This window comes from Pleurodeles waltl, chromosome 3_2, assembly GCF_031143425.1.
Source record: "Pleurodeles waltl isolate 20211129_DDA chromosome 3_2, aPleWal1.hap1.20221129, whole genome shotgun sequence".
Taxonomy (NCBI): domain Eukaryota; kingdom Metazoa; phylum Chordata; class Amphibia; order Caudata; family Salamandridae; genus Pleurodeles; species Pleurodeles waltl.
The window spans coordinates 164,863,056-164,880,496 of record NC_090441.1 but is presented as its reverse complement, the minus strand read 5'-3'; positions in this window follow the sequence as shown (position 1 = coordinate 164,880,496).

Sequence of the window (17,441 nt, the reverse complement as noted above, 5' to 3'; positions counted from 1 at the left end):
AGTTTGGACTAGCTAATGGGGGTGATGGAAGTAAACTAATTTATCTCTCTCTCTGTTGGATAATTTTAAATACATCTCTCATCAACCAGGAGGTAACACAATGGGCAGACCTTTTGCTAAAATGCTTCAATGTATATATGTGCAACTTGGCTGGTACACAGAAACCATCTTTCAAATTGAGGTGGATCTGGATGTCATCTTGAAAGCTTCCAAACATCACATGCTTATGACCCTATCTCATGACCGAATCTTGCTCCCCGTCTTCAAAGCCAGAAAAGAGGATTTTTTATTGATGGAGGTTGCCCTGCTCTTAGATGAAGCAGGTAAGCTGTGCTATGTTTTGATGAAAAGTTTGGATTATCTGGTTTCATCCTGATTTCATCCAGAAGGGCACTTACTGATAGTCGTAGTTTTAGTAAGTTGCAGCCAGTCTGACAGCTCAATGGTCATAGGGGCCACACATAGTCATACATGTAAATCAATAAAGAAAGCATACCCTCAGGCATACCTCTAACTTGGCCAGTGCATACATGAGAACACCCAGACACTCAATCAACATGGAGACCTAATTGTCTGAAACTAACAGGATTTATTGAAACATTAAAACAACACCTTATTAGCACCTAACCTCGAGACTATCCTACACTAAACTAACCTACACTAACTTATCTAAATTTACACCTACAGCTACCTATTCTAACCTAAACTTATCTTAAACATTTAACGCCACACACCAAACATGGTCCCCCCACTTCCCTCAAGAGACAAGATACGAGTAGGACAACATAAACTAAGGCTATACATATACTAACTTAACCTGTATCCTAAACAACTATATATTTGTTGGCAAATTTATTTATTTTTTAATAAACATAGAACCCCATACATAACCCCCTATCTAGCCCCCCCCCCAAAAAAACAATACTAAAACCTACCCCCCAACTATACTTACTCTATCCTACAACTAACCTAATCTATTTAACTAACTTATCACTAACCACCTAAAACCCGCTAAAACAATGTACAACGGGAGAAGGGAAGGAACTGGGAGGCTGTGCTGCAACATGTTCAAAGCGGCTTCAGCTTTTTCTTACAGAACATCAGTAATTCCTTGCATTGTCCTTCTATAGCTGGTCCAACCTTGCCATTATGGCTGCCATGTCCCTCCTCATGTCCGCCTCAAAGTTTGAGGAACTGGCTGCTGTAGGTGGCTGTTGTGGTGGCTGAGTGGGCATAGGTGCTCATGATGTTGGGGGGGTTGGACCAGCTCAGCCCCCCTGACCTCATATGTTGCGCAGGATGTGCCCTGCACAGTTACAGCTTATTTTGGAGGTCCCCTATTTTGAAAGGCAAGCCAAGCCTCCAAAGATTTTTCACACCGATACCTCCTGGCCACCTTCCGGTACCCTGCCTGTACCTTCATGCTGTGGCAGAAACGATCTGCCCTCTTTTCAAAAGCACGCTTCTGTGCTGTGGTCGTAGTGGCAGCTAAAACATGAGGAGAACATGGCATCAAATACTGCATTGGGTTGGGGTAAACCAAACATGCAATGTTCACAGCATCCTCAGATGACAAATGCTCTCCACAAGACATTCCACAACAATGTCAATCTCCAATTCTAGACTAAACTTCCTACCATCCTACCAGCCATCTACCATATCATGTACATGTCACTGGGTTAGCGGCTATCCGTTTGTTGACCATTATGGCCTGGAGGTAAGTGGACTACTGCTTCTTTGCACAACATTTGTGTCATCATACTAGTGAGGATCAAGTGGGCCAACAAGTCCCAAATCCCTGTGCCTTAGTCACTAAGTGGCCCAATGCATGCATCCCATCACTTTGAGATTTCTTGCGCTACAACAAACTTTGGGAAGGCATCATGGATTCAAGGTGGGGTTCACCCGGTTGGGGCACAGGAAAAATTGGCACCAGGAATTCTAAGGAATGCCAATGCATCAATCATGTGTCATTGGGTGAACACCTTCTCAGAGCAGCCGTTACAAGAGGGCACACCATTGCTTACAATGGGCCCCTATGTACAGTTCATGGTTAGTGCCCATATCGTTTGCCCTAAGCCTGAACAGTACATCTATATTGTGTACTGCTTTTGTACCTATTGCCCCCTACCCTTTGGTATGGCTTGCAAAATGTCTTATGTGGTGCACACATGGTGGCTGTATGGGTGTCCTAAGGGGCACAGGAAGTGGCACTGCACTGGGTGCAGCTACAGTATTCCTTCTTATTGAACTACCTGTGCACATGCATGTCTAACATCTCCTGAGTACCAGGTATACACTCAGCATTCACATTCTATACACATGTGATGTGACCAAGCTCCTCACAATGATGGGTAGATCATGTTGGTAAATCTGCACACATCTAGTTTGCTACAATCCGTAGACATGTCCCACATCCATCTGGAGCACAGTTGTATTCTCATTGTGTACTCAACTGACTGTTGGTCAGCACAATAAGGCTATTTGCAAGGCCGCTGCCTCACTTAATATCTGAAGAATAGTGAGGCACCGGTCGTGCAAGTGACTCCTAGTCTCCTAAATAAGCTCCCTAGAGACCTCAACACATGTACATCATCTGTGCCATTTCCTGGGTAACTTAAATCATTGTGTGGCACACAGTGCTATAAAACATGCTGTGACAAATATGTTGGCAACAGGCATGCTAATCAAATAAACAGCACCTCTGACACATATCTTGACTGATATCACTGTGTATGTGGGCATGCTTCCCTTTTCCTAACACCCAGAATTCCATTGGATGACAAGTTGGCACTTTCTATTCTACATCCTCAACATTCCATCAGACATGATGTCTATATCCTATCTCAGATGATGTCATCTCATTGGTCACACATGCCATTGCAACATTGCATTGCACACATCCCCTGGAATGACACATGTGACGCACAAGATGACACTTACTGGCTGCATCTGGGTACCTCTCCAATTGTGTAGGGTGGAGGTCCACCTGCAAGACATGACAGGGACACATAGCTTAGTGATTTTTGAACATTTATGTCCATGGACAACTGTTACACATTCAACTTGTTAAGCTGAGTAAGCAAGTCAACTCTGTGTTAGGACTGAACAACTGCCAAACATTACAATTCTGTCTGTAAGACAAACGGCCAGATAATTGAGGCCCTGGCACCACCAGAGTGTCACTTTCCCTGATGCTCCTGTGGTGCTTTTCACTGCACCATATGTACAAGAATCTGTTATGCAGCTGTTTGTAGCGTAACACCCCCATGTGCATATGCTGCACCTGCTTCACACATGTGTGGCACATAGTAATCACACAAGAATATGCACAGATTTGGCTGCCAGACATATGTCCATGTTTCAGATACATATGTATAACAATATAGGGGGACCGGATACTGGCCATTGGCTAAAATATTGACTCTTGCAGTTGATCTATATGAAAAAGCAGCCAACCACTCAGGTGCTTGCCTATTTACATACACATAGAACCAACACATACCTCCATCATGTGCATGCCATTTGTTACATATGGCACCCCATAGTGTATGTCAGGAAACTGATGTTGGGAACCATGTCAGTATGGTTGCACTTGACATGTTTGGCACTATACATGAATATGCTACATGTGCAAAGTGGAAATTGGCTACTTGATGACATGTAATCACCCAGCCTTAGTCAGATATATAAGTTTACTCCAATGAAGGAACAGTGTAACCAAGTTGATGGTGAGTCAAGAAATTTTGGTTGCCACCTACAGCAGGAATACACAGCTTCCATTCCTCAGCCCTGGTTCTGCCGTCACATGGCACCAGCCTTTCACACTGCCACAATGCTTGCACTTGTCAAATATTTTACATATGGTTAGGTAGTAGTTGCCTCCATTGGCAACATTACCTATAACAATACTTGGACACAGATGTAGCATCATGAGGCATTCACTCCTGCTTACATATGTGTAAATGTCATGTCACTCTGCACATACATGACTCTCGGCACACACACACCCATGACTGACAATACCCCTGCGTCATGTTTCCCATCACTTCAACTTGACTTACCCCATTTACACAGTTGTAATGACCATGATAGATATGTACATTTGTGCTTATGAAACATGTACCCTTGCACCATTGCACATGTGTCTGATATTTAACACCTTATGGGGTATGTGTGGTACACAAATAGGAATGTGCAAGTCTGCATAACTAAGCTCTCCATTTGCTTAAGACACAAAACGTCCTGTCTTGACCCCTGACAAAACATGCTGCAGTCAACCTTATGTCCCCCTGTCATGCACATACAAATGAGGATGTTGCAGTGCAAAGGAGGCACTTCCCAACTGATCCACCAATATGAATCACCAGGTGAACTAGGAGATCTTGCTTTCATGCTATCAGGTCTGCCCAACAGTGCTTTATTTGGTGGTCGGTGTGCACAACTCCAAATATCCACTGTAGGTGGTGGAGCACCTTGCCCCACCGCAGCTTCTGTGCCTCTGTTTTGTAGCCCTGAATGACCCAGCCACCCAATCTCAACATCATGGGAAGGTAGTGTGTTACCACCCAGATGAACCCTCCCAGTTCACCTCCACTCATCCTTTGTGCTCTCCCATTCCCTGACATATTGCAGTTTCCCTCCACTGCAATTACAATACCCCCAAAAATAATAACACACTACCGCACCTAACCCAAATACCCAGGCTATGCTACCCCAAAACAAACACCCAACAATACAATAACAATGACAGGACAAAAACACTACACAAGATACAGCAAAATTACAAAATGCACAGGGCAGCAACACAACACAGCACAAAACTCTTAAAAACCACCCCTCCTCGAACAGCACCATCTCCACTCACCTTCTCACAATCACAGACAAAAAGACTGTAAAGTAAAAATGAAAGTGAAATCACTGTACCATGTATACAGCAAGGACGTCCTGTTTCATCACTTCTGGGCGTGTGCGTCACGTTTTCTGATATGGTCGTTTTTTTTTTTAATGCATGACGGTCATGCATTTTTTTTTCCCATTAGGTCTGACAATGCCTGTCGACTTGCGACTGGCGTGCAGGGGTCAGGCGTCATTTCTTTGAATAGTGTAGTGTGGAGTACTGCTGTTTGTGTCAAAAAGTTTGACGCATGACAGGAATGCATGGATTTTGTTGGAAAGGCTGACAATGCACCCATATTCACATACCTTGTTAAAGGGGCTATGCATGTATGTAGTCAGTATAGTATGGCTATGTGTGTGTATATGTACATTCATATTGTAACGGTAACATCGCAATGCTTTAACATATGTTGCTATGTGTGTGTGATGCATGCGATGACTGATACTGTTTGCATATGTGAATGTGTTGGTATTCTTTGGTTACTGGGAGTGTACATATGTGATGTAACACATAATTGTGGATCTACCGCATTGTCATGTCTGATTTCCAAATGTACGTTTGACAACACTTTAGATATGATGGGCTATGTCCAATAGAGGTTCATGCATGTGATACACTTGACAAACCGTACTCAGAGGATACAGTGGACCACGGCTGGGTTGATTTCACGTAACCCATGGCAGTGTCCACACTGTGGTGTGTTGTATGGTTCAGGGTTCATGATGTTATACTACATGAGTTACAAATGGCTCCCCATGCATCAATGATGCAGGAGATGGTTAACTCGCATGTGTCAATGAAGGTTGCTTCGTGACGTGGGTGTGGAATGACATGTGTAGTGTAATATGTGTAAGGAATGCCAAAGCTGTGTGTTAATGTGATTTGAAACCACACACATCTATCTTCCAGCATGGGCATATGTTGCCCATAGTTTCATGGCTGTGTAGTCATATCAGTGCCACCTATGTTTCCCTATATGGGAACATATCTGAAGGTAATTTAAGGCTGTATGATCATGTGAAATAAAAATATGTCTTCATAAGTGGAAAGTAGACTTTTGTGCATACTCCAATTCACAATACCAGGCCTGTACCAATGAGGTGATACACGTGTGCTGAGAATTCAAACATATGTGTGCAAGCCACAAACTGGGTACATACAATCGACCACAACATGTTTGTTATGACTGTTACATACAATGGCATACAGCTGTGTAGCAGGGTTGCAGTCAAGCAATGATGGCACCCTAGTCATCATTGCTCCAGTGCGACTTTGTGTGCCCACAAAGACCATGGTTGCATGTTTTGACGCAGATTGACGTGCTCCACTCAGCTCAGTCCACTGTGCACATGCAATAAGGCCCCTGACTGTGTCATGAGTCAATGTAGCCTCAGCATGGACGTTAGGGGGTGTTGGGCGGGGATCTCCCCTCATCATGACAGCTCTTCAGCAGCGCAATGCACAGTCCCCTGCAGACAGACACCTGCGCAAATGTGATCCCATGGCCTGACATTTTTTTCTTTGGGGTACTTGATGTCATGCTTGCCCTATCATGTACAGGGGACTGGCTGCTTGTTCGTGTAGGGCATGTCTCAACATTTGGCATGGTCTGACACAAATGGCTATACATTGTTTGTATTTTCCATATGCAGCTTTGTTAGGGGATGTATCTCAAGAGTAACTTGTTTCTGTTTTCCGAACCAGGGGACAGATGATGTCATCTGTCACTGCCTTCTGTCAGAATAATATGCAATGGGCAACTACATCGTTGTTGTTGAAAACATGAATGGGTTATGTACTGACCTAGACATCCTCTGTGAATAAATGTTGTGTGATCACATGGTAACATTGTTGTGTTGCACAATAATTATTGGTCAGTGTGTGTATAGTCTCCAACATTACTGGCATATCTTGTTTGGAATTGATTTGGTCCTACATTGGTGGCATTCTTTAGGATGCTTACCCTTTTTACACATCATCTACAGCAACATTGTCCGGTCATACATGGACAGGATGCTATGTGTTACTTGTGTAATTTGAAGATGTACACAACTTCTTCTTCTGGCTACATGATAGTTCCCCTCCTATTTCCAGGCTTTGCTAGATTACGTGACTTCCACACACACATGAAAGTACACCAGCCACAGTACTTGTGTAGTGTTGAGATATATGTTGTATCTCCAAGTGTATGAGGGAGCCTCCCAGCTGTTCTTTCACATCCTTTGGTTTACAAGGGCATGTACTCACATCTGCAATCCACAAATTATGTCACTTTCACCATGAGTGGATATTGTTGTGTGAAGTCATCTCAGCTATGAATATTTGATTTGCCACATGCAACACTTCTGTCTCCTTCTTCACCTATACAATTTAGGACCTGTGACATGTTTGGACAATGCTAGACTTACATGCACATCCCAAACCGGATTGCCATGTGGGAGACCTAGATATTTTATGGTATTGGTCCCAGTAGGTCACTTTCTTTTGGTCAGGCATGTGAGTATCAATGAGAGGTGTGTTTTCATATGTGGTGTGTGATGGTATCATGCAGACTATACTGGGTTTCCTTGCAGACACATATCAACCATTGTAGGTAATTGCTAACCCTTTCCTACATAGGCCATACACCGTTACCTCAGTCTTCACATGTATTTCCAGATTAGCTGTAGGCATATGTCAAGACAACACAATTGTGTGACGTGTGTAAGAATGTACATTGGAAGTGCTACAGTCTTTGCCTACATTCCACCCACGCATTCATGTGGTGGTGCATTCTCCCATTTTATTGATCATTTCTGGCTATGGGGCATATTTGTGGAGAGTGGATCAGGACCCATTGCTGCTCGACTTGTCTTGTGACCCTTTGCGCACTCCTCTGCCAAAATGTGTGTAATATATTTCTGAGACAGCGCACCATGTGGCAGGGGTGGGACCACTAGTGCTCACAGTACGTAACACCATTGAGATACGGTGCAGGGCTAGGCTAAAACTATTGTCCCTTATCCTGACCAGTCCATGTTGGTCCATTGATACCAATGGTATTCCCTCTTGTCACACCTGCTCAGTGCAGGCGTTACAGCTACCTGTCTGAAATGTGACACAGTTTAGTTCCTTATTTTAAAGTACACCATTTTGATACAGCCCCTACCATATATACACCCCCATTGCATACATCTTGCCTTACCACTTAGTAATTCTGGTGCCTTGAACAGCCAAATGAGCGTGAGTTATGTAACGATGATGTGCGGCATGGAGGTGCTAGACCCTCTTTAATCAGAACCTATGTTCCACTATTCTTTGTAACTGTTGTGGTTTTTTCCTGCTCTCTGTAGTATGAGCAACTTTTCAATGTTATATGTAGCAGAGAAAGCGCACACCATGAACAATCTGGTGCAAAGTGATTTAATGGTGATATTTACAGGGTGATTTTTGTTGTGCGGTATCTCGGTGTAGAGCTTCAGTACAATTTGTTGTCTCCTGCGATCTCCTGCAGCAGTGTTTTGTTGTTCCCCTCCACCTGTGCTGCACCATTGTCATCCTCCTCCTCATTGAGGACATCTACCAGTTCATCCCAGGGGACATTAGTCCGAATATATATGTTATGCAAGATTGCACATACAAGGATCATCTTGCATACTAGGGATGGTGCATACAACAGGCTTCCTCCTGTAAGGGCCAGGTACCTGAACCTTGACTTCAGCAGCCCAAATGTCCTCTCCACCACATTTCTTGTCCTTTTGTGCCCTTCATTGTATGCCCGCTCTTCCCTTCGTTGTCGAGTTGCCAAAAGGAGTCATCACCCATGGCTGGATGCCATAACCCTGATCGGTTGCAAAGGAATGTGAGAACATGTGTCTGTTATGTATATTTGTGGTGTCATACCATGTTACCATATGGCACTATGAATGCAGTGCGACATTTAGTGACCCTTTGTGGCAGATTATCCCTGTGCCAGCCAGCATGGGTACAAGTGTGAAATTCACACAATAGGAGGAATAGCAAAATTGACGCAGGGGATTCTCCAAGGTTCATAGACATGCTTTATCACAGACACTTTCAGTACCTGCACAGAACAGGCGATAGGAAGGGCACACCATAGTTTAGAATGGGTCCCTATGTTGTATGCATGAAATGGTCAGGTATTTCCTCATTACTCCTACAGAGTCCAACTATGGCATCCATTATCTTGATACTATTGCACCTACTCTGCACCATGGTGCGCCATTTATTGTATACGGGACCCACATGGTGGCAGTAGGGTGCCGTAAGGGGGCACATTTACAGTGGTGCTGCTGTTGATGCTGCACACTTTCCTGACATGTGGCCCTCAATCCCTTCATTTTAGACCTGCAGATGAGTGATGTTGTGGGACTTTAAACCTATTTTGTGTATTGTGTCTCATGACACAGGTGTTGTGCCCTGTGTGTAGCATGTGATTCCCATCCCTTTTCCCTTGGAAAAGCTCCTTTTCACACAGTTTAGTTGTTGGCAATTGCTGGCTGCCACACGTGTCTGCATGTGGATCATGCCCAAAGTGTGCACCATTGTAGGGTTTGTTTAGTGATGCATGCAAGCGTTTTCAGACACCTATGTGACAAGAGAGGGAATGATGTGTTTTTCTGCAGTGCCTTGCATCGCATGACCAGTCATGCTAAGTCCTATGTCTCCTTATTCACATGCATCTTTGGCATCTCCCAGTACATTGTTAGTAGTCCAGCTCCCACAGTGCCCTGTTGGCACCCTGGTATCATGTTAGGGTGTTGTGGAATTACCAGGTATGATTGTAGGAGTGCTGTGAGGTGTCCATCCCTACACATGGTCTTTCATGGCTGGTGATGTGTGCAGCACAATGCACCAGAGAGGTGAAGGTGGACGCAATGGGTATGTCTGGTATGTTTAGGTGATATGTAGTTGATGATGGCAGCACTTGGATGGCATTTAATATTGGTGCCACCAGCTTCTACACCTTGGCAAATGGGGGACTGTACCTATATCTTAATTTTTTTCCGTTGAAATGGCCAAAGGCATTCACAACACTGAGCTATTCCTTGATCGGTATAATGTGTGTGGGATCTGTATTTAGTTGTCAAACAGTAGACACTTGTAGTGGTTTGGGCCCAGCTTCTGTATGCAAAGGGGTCATAGCTTCACCTGTCCTTCACGTGGTGTGCCAGTCAGGTTGTGGCTGTTTTATGTACATATGGTTGAATGTGTGTGTGGTGTGTACTGAATGCAGTGTAGTGTGACATGTGGCATATGTGTTGTTGTCTGTACATCTGTGTTCCCCTGCACATGTGTGTTTAGTGTGGGGTATGTATTATTTGTCCCACTAGTTTGGTGTGTTGTCTGTGTAATGATTGGTATGGTGGCTTACCTAACAGTAGTCCATTGCCATATTGTCCATCCTGGAACTGCTTGTTGATGGTGGAGTGCCAGAATATGTAGGCATCATGGATGCTGCCGGGATATTTAAACTTAAACTTCGCACTTGTATAGCGCAGTACTCACCCGTTAGGGTCTCAAGGCGCTGTACGCATACCGCTGTGGAACCCCTACTGGCTTTTCCCTGTGAGGGACCCATTCCTGGGCAACCCCCAGGGTGAAGCCAGGCATCCAAGCGCTGTCAGGGCCATTGTTGAGATTAAGCAAGCTATTACACAGAGTTACAGAGTGGGACCCATTAATTAGATTAGGCACCGAGGTGAGAATTATCTGGTCCAAGGGAATTGAGCCCAAGACCTGCTGAGGCCCTGGTCCGGGGCCAGATCTCTGCATCAGGGTCTGCCGCTCTAACCATTGTGCCACACTTCTCCACTTGGCTACGATGTTGATGTGAAGAGCCCACGGTGGTCCACAATGGCCTGCGCATTTATAGAATGGGTGTGTTTGCGGTTCCTGTAGAGCTGTTCCACTGCAGCAGGTGGCACAAGTTGGACATGAGTTTAGTCCATTGCACCCAGCACATGCAGAAACCCAGCAATTTGGTAGGAACCTTGCTGGATCTCCTGCTGCAGTTGCTGGGTGTTGGGGAAGCAGATGTGGTGGGGTGTGAGGCGTATGATTGCGTCCAGAACCTTTGTAAGGAAGGCCGAGAGGAATGGCTGGGAGATGCCACCCACTTGTGCACCAGTTGTCTGCAACGATCCTGACGCCAGCATATGGAGGACAGCCAGGAGTTTGGTAATGAGTGGAATAGTTGTTGGAGTTTCCTCCCTTGCAGTGATGTCTGGCGCAATGTGGTGCAGCAGGCGTACAATGGTCTCCCGCTTCAGACGGTAAGTCCTGATGACATCTTGTTTCCTGAGCGCAAAGATGGTTGTGCACTGTTGAAATATCTTCCCCCGTCTTTTGCGCTGCCTTTGTGGCTGCTGTGGTGGTGTTTGGGGTTGCTGCAATGGTGCCGGTATGACCTGTTGTCATCGCTGTTGTCCGCGACCTGTGCCAAGCTGGAACATTAACAGTTCCATGTTGTCCGGTGGTTGCCAATACTCCTTCTGTGTGTTTTCCATATGTAGTAGTGTGTGGACCTCATCTTAACGCCTGGTCTGACCAGGCTTTAAAATTTGACGCTAATCGGACTTTGCGTCATGTTTTGGGACCGGTTCCTTAATGTGTGTCGTTTTTGTGTCAGACAGCAAATATGGCGCTGTAGGGCTAGCGTCATTTTTTGGGAGGGAATGCTTCCTTGCATGTCATTGTGGCTAAACAATGCAAGGTGGGGTGGCGCTCCCAAAAAATGATGCAAACTCTGATATTTTGACGCTAGATGGGTCTAGCGACAAAATATAAATATGTCGATAGGTTAGCGTCACTTTTGCATCAAAATTTATGGTGCAAAGGTGGCGCTAAGTTTCCTTAAATATGAGCAGAAATCTCTTAGATTTCCTTGTGGCATTTTTTTGGTCCCCCTAAAGGGGGAACACCCCCTTTGCATACATTATGCCTGGTGCAGGCAAAATGTAGCGCAAAGGGTTACAAAGTGGCGCAACAGATGCATTGTGCCACTTTGTAAATATGGAGTAGCGTTTTTGGCTTTCTAACACCACATTAGCGTAAAAAAATTGATGCTAATGTGGCGTTAGAATGTTGCTAGAGACTAGAATGGCACAGTGCATCTCCACTTTTCTTGCACCCCTTAGCACCCCCCCTACCACCCCCATGTGTGCTCCGTATTTAAAACACAGCCCACCATGGCTCAGGGTAGGGGGCAATAGTGTCATTATTTTTGACACTATTGATGTATTCTGCAGGAGTAAAGCCAAAATGTTGGTGCTACTCCTGCAGAGTACATAGGGGCCCATTGTAATCAATGGCATGCCCTTGTTTAATGCCTGCTCTGAATAGGCGTTAAAAGTGGCCAAAAAAACGGGCGCAAGGAAGTCTCTTACATTTTCTTGTGCCATTTTTTGGGCCCCCCTAATGGGGGAAAAACCATTTTGCATGCATTATGCCTGGCGCAGGAATAATGTGGCACAAAAGGTTACAAAGTGGCACAATGCATGCATTGTGCCACTTTGTAAATATGGCACAGCGTTTTTGGCCTTCTAACGTTACATTAGCATAAACAAAGTACGCTAATGTGGCATTAGAATTGCGCTAAGGGCTCTTAAAAATGCCTCAAAGTGTTTTAGTGATTGGACTCGCATTTTACTGGAATAATCAAAAGTGATATAAATCACTTCACCTGAGAGCGCTGCTGAGCGGTGCCCAGAAGGTACGCAGACCATCAGCTTTCTAGCTTGTACCTCTGTGGTGCACAACATCAGCCCCAAGTGCATAACATGACACCAGGTGGATCAGGGATGGGATCCAAGTCTGTATCTTGCAAATGGATCTTCTGAGCTGTCACTCACCTCCTTGCCTCCAGCACCTTTTCCCGGCTCTAGTGCCAGGGGCGCAGGTTGGGGTGGAGATCAGGAGTGCATCAAGAGGATCACAGTTGCCGAAGGCTCAATTGTTTATGAACAAACAAACCCTCTACAACTATAACACCTGTTAGGCAACCATGGCTTTTAACATAATTTATCTCAGACTACCAGACTTGTCACACATTTGTAAAATAGGTTGTGTGCGAATGCTTACGTATCTAAGTTGCAATGCAGCACTGATATCTTCTGGCATCTCAAAAACTAACCTCCACCTAACTTAGAAGAATTTACATCCTCACGCTTGTAGAGTTAAGGAGGGCGGCTCTGCAGCACTGTCATGAAGAGAAAACCCCAAACTAAGCTTCACCATGTGACATATGGGGCAAAGTATGAAGACTGAGAAGACGGCATGCATGTGGTGGATGTTCTTTAAATATGGCAGTGTTCATAAAATACATGCATGTATCCAAAAGGTTGTACAGATCTATGAGATTACGGCTTGTGAGCTGAAGAGTGCACTTATGTTGAGGAAATGGCTTTCACTTGTAATATTTTTGGAACCAAGAGTAGATATAGCTGGGCAGATCTTCAAGTCCTTGAAGAAGAGATGGAACTCATAAATTGACTTTAATGACACCAGATACAGTCCCCGTGCAAGTCCATGTCCACTCTTTGAATGACATTTGAGGCTCCGGAACCAGAACGCCTCTAATGTGAATTGTTTTTGATAAAGTGGTTCACCATCACACATCATGAATCTGCATACTGAGTGGTTGCTTTGCTGGTCAAAATTTTCCAACAAAAGGAATGTCAGCAAGTATTAGCTAATGCATACTTTGTTGTCACAAGAAGACTTCATTCCCCTTTTGGGTAAATTAATACCATTGTCCCTTTCACAGGCTATTCCTACCTCTATATAAAAAAGACATTCTCAATCCTGCAGGAAAAACCCAACCTCATTCCCCACTCGCTACTCCACCTTAATATCAACTCCAGAATAGTGTGCTATTAGAATATTGTGGACAAAATACTGAGGACCAAAATATTGTGAAGGTAAGGTTATATAGGTGATTATAGAACTTCATTAAACAGCAGAACTGCTGACTCGTACTGCTTGCAGGCCGGGGTGTCACGTCTCATTTGGGAGCCGACCAGGTACTCTAACTTCCAGAAAAAATTCTCCTTTGGCAACAAGGATATGCGCACTCAGGGCTCTGCATAGATTCCTTTATTTTCAATGACAGTGACTCCAACACATGCTACAGGTACTTATAGGTTTAGTTTACTTCACATATATTTACCTTGACAGTACCTATATATCCAAGGTGCATTGATATGGAGTTCAGAATAGTGCTGGAATAATGCCTAAATTCAGAACATTCATATACCACCCATGCATCAAGGGAGCATCCTATGGGTGGTACATAGGTGTTCCCATGCAACCACTCGTAGTTGTTAACTCAAAGCACTAAGGGGCATATTTATACTCCGTTTGCGCCGGATTTGCGTCGGTTTTTTTTACGCAAATTCGACGCAAAACTAACTCCATATTTATACTCTGGCGTTAGACGCGTCTAGCGCCAAAGTCCATGGAGTTTGCGTCACTTTTTAGCGTGGACACCTACTTTGCGTTAATGATATGCAAGGTAGGCGTTCCCGTCTAAAAAATTGACTCCGAGGCATGTGCGCCGTATTTACACTTCCGGGCAAAAATCACGCCCGGGAGTGGGCGGGTCAAAAAAATGATGTCCAGCCGCTTTTGCGTAGTTTTTTAGCGCCTGGTCAGGGCAGGCGTTAAAGGACCTGTGGGCTCGGAAGGAGCCCAGAGGTGCCCTCCCATGCCCCCAGGGACCCCCCCTGTCACCCTTGCCCACCCCAGGAGGACGCCTAAGGATGGAGGGACCCATCCCAGGGAACATAAGGTAAGTTCAGGTAAGTAATTGTTTTTTTTTTTGTGGCATAGGGGGGCCTGATTTGTGCCCCCCTACATGCCACTATGCCCAATGACCATGCCCAGGGGACAGAAGTCCCCTGGGCATGGCCATTGGGCAAGGGGGCATGACTCCTGTCTTTGCTAAGACAGGAGTCATTTCAATGGGGGTTGGGAGTTAAAAAAAATGGCGCAAATCGGGTTGAGGCGAAAATTTTGCCTCAGCCTGACTTGCCCCATTTTTTGGCGCCCATGCTCCATATTCCCCTACGCCGGCGCTGCCTGGTGTACGTCATTTTTTTTCACGCACACCAGGCAGCTCCGCCGGCTAACGCCGGCTAACGTCATTGAATAAATACGGCGCCCGCATGGCGCTTCAGAATGTCGTTAGATTATTTGACGCACAACTGCGTTGGCGCAGTTGTGCGTCGAAAAGTATAAATATGGCCCTATCTTTTTTGTCTCCTTCAGGCCAGGGCAAAGTTGTAGAAAGCTTTGATTTCACCATCCTTTCTAAGTCTGCATGGTTTCTGCACCGTAAAAATTGTACACACATACAAACTTGAGGAAGTTTAAAAGAAGGTCCAAGCATAGTATTTTTTACTGGAATTGTACCCTTCCAATACAAAACCTATTCTATACTCCAGCTCACATGTTTGTATAATGGTGCAAAGGCGTGTTTGTGGTGATAGGCAGCCAGAAAGTGGACCAGTGCTTGGGAAGAGAGATGCAGCACCATATTTTTGTAGATATTATGCTGTGCTGTTCTCTTTTATGCTATACATTGCAGCAAGTTTGGTTGCTGTGCTGTGTTGCATCAAAAAATAGTACATTTTCCCCGACTGTGCTTTCTCAAAGGCTGTCTTCAATGCAGCTGCAAATACTAAGAATTAATTAAGTTTCAGGAATGTTGTACTACCTGCTACATAATTTTCCTGTATAATACCCAGGTGGTGGCAAATACCATGAAGCAGGTAGGGATAACTTGCCTCTTTGCAAAGAAGAGGAGCCAAGCTCAGTAGTTTCTTCAACTCATCTATTCTGATATTGCTCAATGTCCAAACAAAGTGTCCCAAAAAGACTTATTTTTTAACTGTTTTGCAGGCTTGCAGGGGTTCTCTGTGACAAGCTAATTGATCTGTGGAACTACGTGCAGCTATAGCCCAAATAGCCTACAATAAAACGCCGGGTACAGACAGCCTGCCGATAGAATGCTATGCTACGTACTCTGCACATCTTGCCCAACCATGTTAGAAGTCTTCCAGGAGGCATGGACACAGGGAGAGTTACCGGCATCACAAGGGGAGGCACTGATTGTAGTTTTACCTAAACCGTAACAGGACCAAACAGATGTACGGTCATACTGCCCACTGCCTCTGCTTAGTCTTGATTGTAAAATACTGGCAAAATATTAGCAAACAGACTCCTTCCACTCGTCAAGAAGCTGGCCCATGAAGACCAATCTGAGTTCATACCAGACCGCAGCACGTTCCTTAACATTAGGCCTTTTTTTTGTACAATACACAAGATCCCACCTGAGGCGCATGACCGAGTTGCAGTGTCATTGGACATTGAGAAAGCATTTGATAGCTGGGAGTTCTTGTTCATGGTGCTGAAACATATGGGCTTTGGCCAGAGATTCCTGAAATGGGTCTGCAGTTTATAAACTGAGCCGACGGCCAGGGTGAAAACAGGGCACCTCATGTCTAATAGCTTCCCGATTTCCAGAGGCACCAGGCAGGGTTGCCCACTACGGCCACTGCTATTTGCACTCGACATGGAGCCCTTATCTTGCCATCTGTGCTGATGTGCTGGGGATTTGGGAGTCTCAAATGTGGGCACTTAACATGTTATTTCACTCTATGCGGACATTGCGTTGATATATCTTAGAGATTCATACACTTCCTTACCGGACTTGATGACCCTTCTGAATACCTTTGGGGAGTTCTCAGGCCTCTGGGCGAATTGGTCGAAGTCCTGTTTATTTCCTCTGACCCCGATTCCTCCATCCCTTAGGGATATATGCTCAGTTCATCATCTACCCTAGTGCTATGAGCCCATCAAATATCTGAGCACTACACTACTCTACAGAGGCTCTTAGGGACGGCAGTTTGGGCCGTGGGCTTCCTTCAATCCCGACTCTCTTCCCTTCTGGACCTCCTTGCCACTAGGAAAGGTAGTGATAGCTAAGATGCTTATACTACCTAGACTGCTTTACTTTTTTTGCAGCCCTTCCCATATTGTTCCCCAGGAGTTGTTTTTGTGAACTGAATAGTCTATTACTGTGGACACGGCAGATGCCGTGTGGCATTAACCACTATCGAGCACCCACTCACAGAGGGGGGGATTAGGTGCACCAGACTTCAAACTTTATTATGCTGCAGCACAAGTGCAGTGACCCCTGTGATGGCTTAGCGAATCCCCTAGCGCAGAAAAAAAGATGGTGCGAGCGAGAAACCACTATTTATGCATGGTTAACTGATCACACACGTCATCCACATGGGGGGACTATCCTGATGTGGATAGCTCGAAAGTGCTAGGATCGATTTGTGCGGGGCACATCTCACATCCCCCCATACCCCCCTCTGATCCCTAAATCCCAGATGCCCGGTGGACCCACCCTAATTGTACACCATGATTTAGTCCCTTGGACCGAAGGGAGATTCATGACCCTGGGGGATCTTTTCAGTGATGGGGCCATCATGTCCTATGTAGACATCATGGAGCTTTCCTCCGTGGGGCC